Source organism: Centruroides vittatus, unplaced genomic scaffold (assembly GCF_030686945.1).
Source record: "Centruroides vittatus isolate TY-2023 unplaced genomic scaffold, ASM3068694v2 contig_134, whole genome shotgun sequence".
In the NCBI taxonomy this organism is placed as follows: Eukaryota; Metazoa; Arthropoda; class Arachnida; order Scorpiones; family Buthidae; genus Centruroides; species Centruroides vittatus.
The window spans coordinates 452,412-460,852 of NW_027120852.1; the positions used below are offsets into that span (position 1 = coordinate 452,412).

At 36.6% G+C, this 8,441-nt stretch overlaps 1 protein-coding gene across 1 annotated transcript in view; it reads right to left on the reverse strand.

Annotated features, from left to right (window-relative positions):
• Window positions 1–8,441, reverse strand: part of LOC136990754 (HIG1 domain family member 1A, mitochondrial-like) — a 330,009-nt gene that overhangs the window by 246,678 nt on the left and 74,890 nt on the right. The window lies entirely within an intron of this gene.

Here is an 8,441-nt window from a genome sequence, read left to right on the forward strand (position 1 = left end):
TTACTAACCATTGTTAAATACAGCCTTTTCTGTCCTATCGAATTTCTTAAATAATTTTTAACTCGTTTTGAAACACAGAAATCTTCTGCACTGAAGCCGGGCCCCTCTGAATTACGGGCCCTAGACATTTGTCTACTTTGCCTATTCGATAATCCGGCCCTGGGTAGACTAAGGATGAAGATACGCTTTATAAACACGTGGCCAACCGAGATTTCGACGAAACCTTCTTATATTTAACATAAAATAATTGTAAAGTGATAATAAATGACATTATTTTCGAACCTATTTTTCCCAATTGTTTTATTTTTATTAAACATTAAAGGAACGAGCGTGGAAAACCAACCAGATCGGTGTTTCGTCTACGACATTTGATCTATATTCTTCCAATCGCATTCCAGAAGTCTCGCTTCAGATTTATTGGAGTATTTCGAGTACTTAAACATATTTTGATCTAAACATCTGTTTAGCATCGTCAACCCGACCGATTTCTTTAAATTTCGTTATACTCTACCAGAGTGTCGTCAGTCCTGTTACCCGTATAAAATTATAATTTACCTTCTGTAATGTTTTTTCTGAATTCACGATGACATTCGAGTCTGCAGAGGTAAACCCGAGCTTACAGTGAAACCTGTGTAAAACGGATATTTTGTAGAAACCAGTCTAAACGGAAAATAATCACAAAGCTATAATACTGCTATAAGCAGAAACCCGTCCTTAAACGGGAAAAACCTGTTCTTAGACCCGTCAAAAAACCAGAATTAATTTAAAATATACGCTTTCCACCTCAAATTACTAGTGGCTTGCCCTTGTACATCATTAACAATAGTCGTGCTTTCGGGGGAAAATTTTTGAATTGAAATAACGTGACTTCCGGTTTTTATCGAAGTTGCCCCTAATCTTTCCATATATGGTTTCGTCTTTCATCCATCCAACTCTGTTCTCGATATTAAAGGATAGAAAGCAGGAATTTATAGGTCTACGATTTTTACTTTTCTGGCTATTACATATAACAGAGGGAAAGTATGGCAATCGGTCAAAGAATGACTCCCAATATTTTTACATTTTTGGACTGAGGACACCATGAAACGTAAAAAAAATTCGGGAGTAATTTCTGTATGTATGGCGGTTAGTGTGCGTGAGGGGCACGATTTTGTTCACCCTTGTTTGAAGCTTAATAACTCCGGTTCTTTTGGTCGAAAATTTTTGAAATTTTGCAGGGAGGTTTGTGTATTAGGGAGATCGATGCTGTTAAATTTTGGTGATTAAAGATCGAGGGAATGGGGAGATAATGAGAGTCGTGTGCATCTCCAGTAGGGTCGGGCTTAATGACGATTTTACTGGTTATAAGCATTTTCATTTTGTTCTTTTTTTATAAAACCCGTCTCTACCCTCAAATTAAGCTTATTACCATTTTATAATAGTTAAAATATAAAAAGTTTTTTAAAATAAAATATGATAACGGATGGCGCCAGCAAAATTTTAAATCTCGCCGGGAAAGTTGAGCAAATCGTTGCTGGTTTATTTCAAATTGCAGCCCAATTACGGAATGGCGCAACAGACAACTCTTCACTCGCGAGCAGCTGATTAAAGTTAAATTCGGTAATCACACGATTGCTATTTAACTATTTTAATTTTAAAAACTCGTTCAGTAACCTTTCTGGAACAGTCTAGACATATAAAAAAAGAAATCCCTCGGGCATTCATTATTACTTACGCGTCGCTCTCATTGTTCTTTCTTCCAATTTCTTATTTTAATAGGGCATCTAAAAGAGGCGCAACTTTTTGTACGATAAGCCAATATCGCGCCGACTTATTCCGTGAACTGGCAGACGAAGTAAACCGGAACAATGAAGGAACGGCGCTTAAATTAGACTGAAGACAAATGGCCGAAACAGATGCGTTAAGTAGTAAATGGGAAGGCGGTCTGGTCCTATTTTTCTTAAAACTGATCCGTATTATTTGTTTTAATAAAACTGAGTATTATTAGCGTCTTAAAGGGTACCTTTTCGAATCATTTCTTCTCGCTCTTCGCTTGTGGCCATTCGCGAGAAAATACTTTAATTTTTCCATTTTTGAAGATTCTCTCTTTCGTCTCTGATTGTTGAATACGAACGGTTTTCAAATATAATTCGTTCCTAAAAGTTCGAAAACCGAAACTAATTTTCCTATAAGAAACATGGATTACTCCGTTTTTCCACTCCCAAAACAAAGCCTTTTTGTTACCTTTTTAGATTTTTTTATGCATCAAAATGCCTGAAAATGCAATCACAATAAATATTTGATCATTTAATTGGCCAAGATAATCCAATCCGAATGTCCAATTTAACAATCAATTGTTTATATCGTTACGGTTGTTGTTGTTCTAAACGTTTAAATTCAATTAGAAATAGCATTTTCTAAAAATCGAACTTTTAATAATGTCCATTGTGCCATTGTATGCGACGTAATTATTTACTGTGGTTGCAATGGACGATAATGATGCGTGTGTTCCGCGTGTGTAGTGTGAGTGTGTAGTTGCGTGTGCGTGTTTTCAGATAAGCGTCAGTTTTCTCGTAAATGGAAATTAAAAAGGTAGTTGAAATGTTGAAATGTAGGAAATTAAGGTGAAAGACGGAAGTGTAGAAAATAATCATCCAGCAAGACATCGTTACGCACACGTTTGTGACGCTCGACTGCGTTCATTTTCCCACGAACTGCGGTAAAACACACAAGGGAATTCCTCCGATAAAAGTCTGTAAATTCCCTTATTATAAACAACAGTAACTACGATACTGAAAAATTCTTATTAAGAAAATGTAACAAAGAAAATATACAAAAAATTTGTCTATCAATAAATAAATCGAACGCTATTTTTACTATTTCTTACGCCCACAATGCCAAGTGCTTTTGGAAAATTCTTGTGAAACGAACATCAACGAAAATTTAGCATCATCCATAATAATTTTATATAAATCATCACACTAAAACGACACGATAATTACTTTCTCGTGTGTTATAACGATAAATAATGGATTATGCCGGGCCCACAATGGGCGAGGCCTGATCAAAATACACACAAATTTCAATATTTTACTCCAATTGGTTGTTAACAAAATTTTATGCAAATTTTTTGTGCAGTTATTCGTTCGGTTTTTGTTTAATTACGTGGCAGTTATAAGGATACTTAAGGCAGTCACGTGTTAAGGACCGGTAGGCGTTAGCGAAACAAAGAATTATATTGAATGATCTCGATCGGCTACGAGAGAGACGGATACTTTCGGAAGAGATTTACGTGATAAAATTTTTATTTAAAAATTATTTTGAAAGTGAATTTTAAGAGGTAAAATAAGAGCGGAAGCACCGCCATTATTATCGTCTGGAACGAGAATCGTTTACGTCCAGCAAGTATAAATACGAAAGTAATTAAGAAAGTATTAAATAAATATAGAAATAGTCTCGAAATATACGCGGATTACCATAAACTTATAAAAAATGGGCCGTGAGCACTCGAAAGACGAATAATGGCGTCACTTCCCGTTTACTGATGTGCAATAGGAGCACGTATGCCTCTGTCGTTTTTAATTCGGAATTAAGCTCAATTAGGATTATTGGCACCGGTGGGCCGATAATCCTGATCGAACCTGATCAACCGATTAACGGCTGGCCGCGTGGAGTTTCCTGGGTTTTCTTTACGTGTCTAACACTTAAACAGAGGATAATTTCTCATAGAAATTCACTTGGGAGGTGTCCTCCCTTGGCAGATCGCCCACGTCTTGCGTTGCTTTATAATATCAATCCAATCCTAATTGGATTGAATTGGATTGATGCAACGCATGTTTTCTAGCGATGGTTGTATTTATTATTTCGCGTTTACCTCATTTTATTTTATAACATACACAACAAAATACATTTTGGCAAATTCCTTTTGCTCGACGGTAGTTTATTCGGGTTTTTTTTCGGTAGATTTGAAACAAAAATCGCTAGATCTACCGAAAAGTCGGAGGCATTAACAATCCCGGATGATAGACTTATGCGATTGGTGGAATACCGATCACGTGTAGTGTACGAAACTTTGGTTCCGATTAGTTTTACGTGAAATTTTTCCACTTGTTGGAAAATTTGATTTTTTCCATAGTTTGAGTGTTGAAAATTAAGGTTCCGTTTCTGGAAATAAGACTTTTAACTACGTAATATCGCGTATATGTTAAATATGGCGCTTCCTACGGCCGTAACAGAGAATTGACATCATTCGTAAAAAAATACAACGCGAGTAATTGGTAATACTAGGGTTTCTCAAACGGGATCCCGGTTGTTTTTTTTTAACCCGGGAAATATCCTGAAAAATTCCGCAAATTTCTTCAAAATTTACTTCTTTCTTATTTTGTGTTCAGTTGAGGAAATTTTGCAAATAGAAAGCATAATTAACTCATAAATTGACAAAATACATTTCTGTTTATTAATTTTAAACCTACTTATTAGATTTTTAAATTTTTGCTCGTTATGGCATGTCACAAACGGTCAATAATCAATACGTAGCTTATTTGTGGCAGGACTCTGAAAATTCTTCACTTGTCAGAACCTGTAATATCTGGAATAATTGTGCTTACGCTGTCTTAGTTTTTAACCATGCCCAGTAGCTTCAATAACTGCGTAACGCCAGGTTGTGCAAATTAGGCAAGGATTCAAACGAGTACGAAGTGTGCAATTATGTAATTTTCATAAACCCGATTATTAAAGACAAACGAACTGCCGAATTATCGGGCTATAAGCTTAATGTTTCTATTAAAGCAGTCGAGATAGACAAATCAAGAATACTAGACAGTAAAAGAAATACTACAATCTCGAAAACGAACTAGAAATCTTCCAGGCTACGGGTGAAAATCACATAACATCTGTCTTCCCTTGAATGCATTAAAAACGATTCCACCCACATCAATTGAATCGGAAAAGGCATTCTCGGTAGCGAGACTTTTCTTTACTAAAATAAGAATTAGATCGAGTGATGGGAGTATTGATCATCTTTGCTTTTTAAAATCTTATAAAAATTTACAACTAGTTAAGTAACGCTGCATCAGCGTGTAGTCGGAACGAAGCTGCTCGCATCTTTATTTTCTAGATTATGAGGGAAAAAGAAACAAAGGATCATTCGTTTGCAACAATATATTTGATTTCTATTGGATCATTTAAAGGTACAAATATAAGGTCGGAATAAGCCATTAATTAATTGCTATGCCAACGTTTCACGAAATTCTGTCTGTCACTACGGGCCTTGGACTTACAGATTGACTCGTAGCGATCTTTATTGTAACTCTCTAAAAATACTGAGTCAGTTATTTTTTCACTCGACTCAATGTAACATAGGTAAGACCGATAGCTGTCTCTTTTTTCCCTATATCTATTTTGATTTTTGGAAGAGTTAATCCCTGTGATTTATGTATAGTCATCGAGTATGCTAAGGTAAGGGGGAACTGTCTACGAGATCGCAATATACTGCCATCGTTCGAAGAGCGTGTTATGGGGATTATTGGAAACAGATTACCATAGATGAATTCCACTAAAATAAACAGAGGAAGAGCGGGAGGGCGAGCATTAGGATCATATATAATGTAGCGTATAGTTCCTAGTGAACCATTGACGAGACCTCCTCGCACCCATAAGTTGACTCTCGGCATGATTCTGGCATTAACTGAGAGATTCAAATACTTGGAGAGACCAAGAGCCGAGTCATCTTTGGACGAAGGCGGGGCAATATCTGGAGTGTTTTCGGATGCTATATAAGCAACAGGGTGCCCAGTTGACTGCAAGTAGTCTTCGTTGCTTTGTTTAACTCGCTCGTTTGTTGGATATAGCCGTTTGGAACTGATCAAGTTCATCTCTGGATAAATAGGCTCCATTTCTTGTCGTCAGAGTGTTCAGATCTGTATCAGAGAAATCACCCGAAGCTAGATGTTGTAAGACATCTGTGAAGGAACTATCTGCGCTATTTTGTCTATGAGAATTACTAAGTACAACGAACTTCACAAAAGAATCAAATGCGAATGTAATGTAATGTCCCAACAAGGTCCCTACCTTGTTGGGACATTACATTGTAAAAAACACTCGAGGAGAGAGGAGTATCTTTAACAGGAAGCTGACGAAAATCACCAAACAAATAGACAAAGAATCCACCAAACGGCTCATCTTTCTCGGGGTTTATCTCCCTCAATCTTCTCTCGATCATGTAAAGCATTCTTGCACCAATCATGGACATTTCATCGATGGTGATGAATTTGAGCGACTTCATCTCAATCTGGAATTTCTGTGCAGCTTTTTTGTTTAGAGATCGAAATTTCGTACTAACGATAGGAAGACGAAGGAGAGAATGGATCGTAAAGCCATCAATATTGATCACTGCTACTCCATGTTACAGAATAATAAGTTAAAAAAAGAAAACTTTTTTAACTTATTATTCCATAAAGATTCTTTATATCTGTTGTGTATCTAGTTAGCGGTAACATTTACCTTTCAAAATTACTGTTTTAATGCTTGTCATATTTTCCGACCACTAGATGACGCTTCTACACGTGCGTGCAGGAAGCGACTAACACTTGACTTCGTGCATTCCTTGTCAACAAAATAACTCTGGAATGAGTTGTCCGATCTTGATGAAATTTTCTCGGACGACTCACCATCACTCAAGGACGAACTGATTAAAATTTCAACTCTCAAAAATGATCTATACTGAAGAAAAACCCCTATCTCCAGTTCTACAAAAACAGATCATTTTTGAAAGTTGAAATTTTAATCAGTTCGTCCTTGAATGATGGTGAGTCGTCCGAGAAAATTTCATCAAGATCGGACAACTCATTCCAGAGTTATTTTGTTGACAAGGGATGCACGAAGTCAAGTATTAGTCGTCACTACGTTCCGACATAATACTTTGTATTAGGTTTTATTTAAAAAACGAAAATTACCTTCTAACTTAGAAGTTTGATCTGAATTCATATTTTTTATTTTTAACTCAATTCAAAGCTTTTTTTTGTTGTTGTTGTTGTTGTTGTTGTTGTACGCAGTTTCCAGCAAACTTTAATAATTTTTTTCTATTTGTAAACATTTCTACGTAATTCAAAGGTAATTTTTAATATAGGCCTATATCTTACACAGCATTATTAATATGATATTGGAGGTTACAGAACGTATCGAATTACTTTAAAAAACGAAAAATAATTAAATCATTTGATTCTAAGATATTTTGTATATCTTAAAAATAATTAATTCTATCCAGGGAAACAGTTTACTTTTATCCCGGAATCCCGGAAAATGAGAAACCCTAGGTCAGTGATTCTCAAACTTTTTTTCGTCACGGTACACTTTTAATAATTTAAGAGTTTGGCGGCACACGCGGTTACTTCAGTAAGTACCGCAGGACAACCGGTGACGTCATAATAGTGATTTTTTAAACACAGTTGGTTATTTAGGTACATTTTCTAAACGCCTTGGTAACTACCGGCAGTTACCGATAACACCGGTTACAAGGTAGAACCGAATGAACTACTTGTTTGACGTCGCTTATGTATGGGTATTCGTAGTGGCGGCACACTTCGAAAATCTCGCTGCACACTAAAGTACCGCGTCAAGGAGGATGCACACATGCGGTGCGGCAAGGAAAAGCGGTGAAGCAAACGCGTCTTCTCCGCGCGGCAGCACGACCACACAAGCGGCAATCCGTTTACATTTCGGCGCATGCGTTCAGTATTCAAGATGGCGAATGATATCGACACTCCGCTATCCACGTGTTTACAAATTTTGTTTTGTACGGCTCGTTTTATTTAGCTAGAAGATTTCGTCGAAGATTCGAATGAATATTTTGGATTAGAGATATCGTATTGGCAAGAATCTTGCCGAGATATTTTGTTGGATCGATAAAGAACTGATGTACAAAATAGGCTTATTCTTCGATTAAGATCTCTCGATAAAGAATACTATTTCGAGTAAGATTCGGTTGTTTTGTTCTTTGAATTAAATAATATATGATTACTGTATCTGTGTAGAATTTGTGTTAAATTTATTATTCTTTCTTCTTTATTCTGATGTTAGTTATCTCGGTTAACCACGTCGAACTTTCCGCCATTAAAACACCACGTGATTGTATTTTCTCACGTGACTGCCAGACGAAATGTTATTGGCTGATAGAAACGCGTCTTGGCGGCGGCCGCCGCGAAAGATAGAATTCGACCAACTTTCGCGGCATGGGAAAAGCGGCACGAAATAGACCTCTGCGGCGAGAAAAAGTGACGTCATTCTGCCGCTTTTCCTTGCCGCGCCGCATGTGTGCATCCGGCTTCACAGTAGTTGAGAATCACTGCCCTAGGTAATACATTACAAATTTAATGCATTGAAGTATCACAAAAGTGTCTTCTTAATTTTTAACGTCCTTATTTCACACTTCGGGAAAAGGACGTATAAAAAGTTATGTAATTATT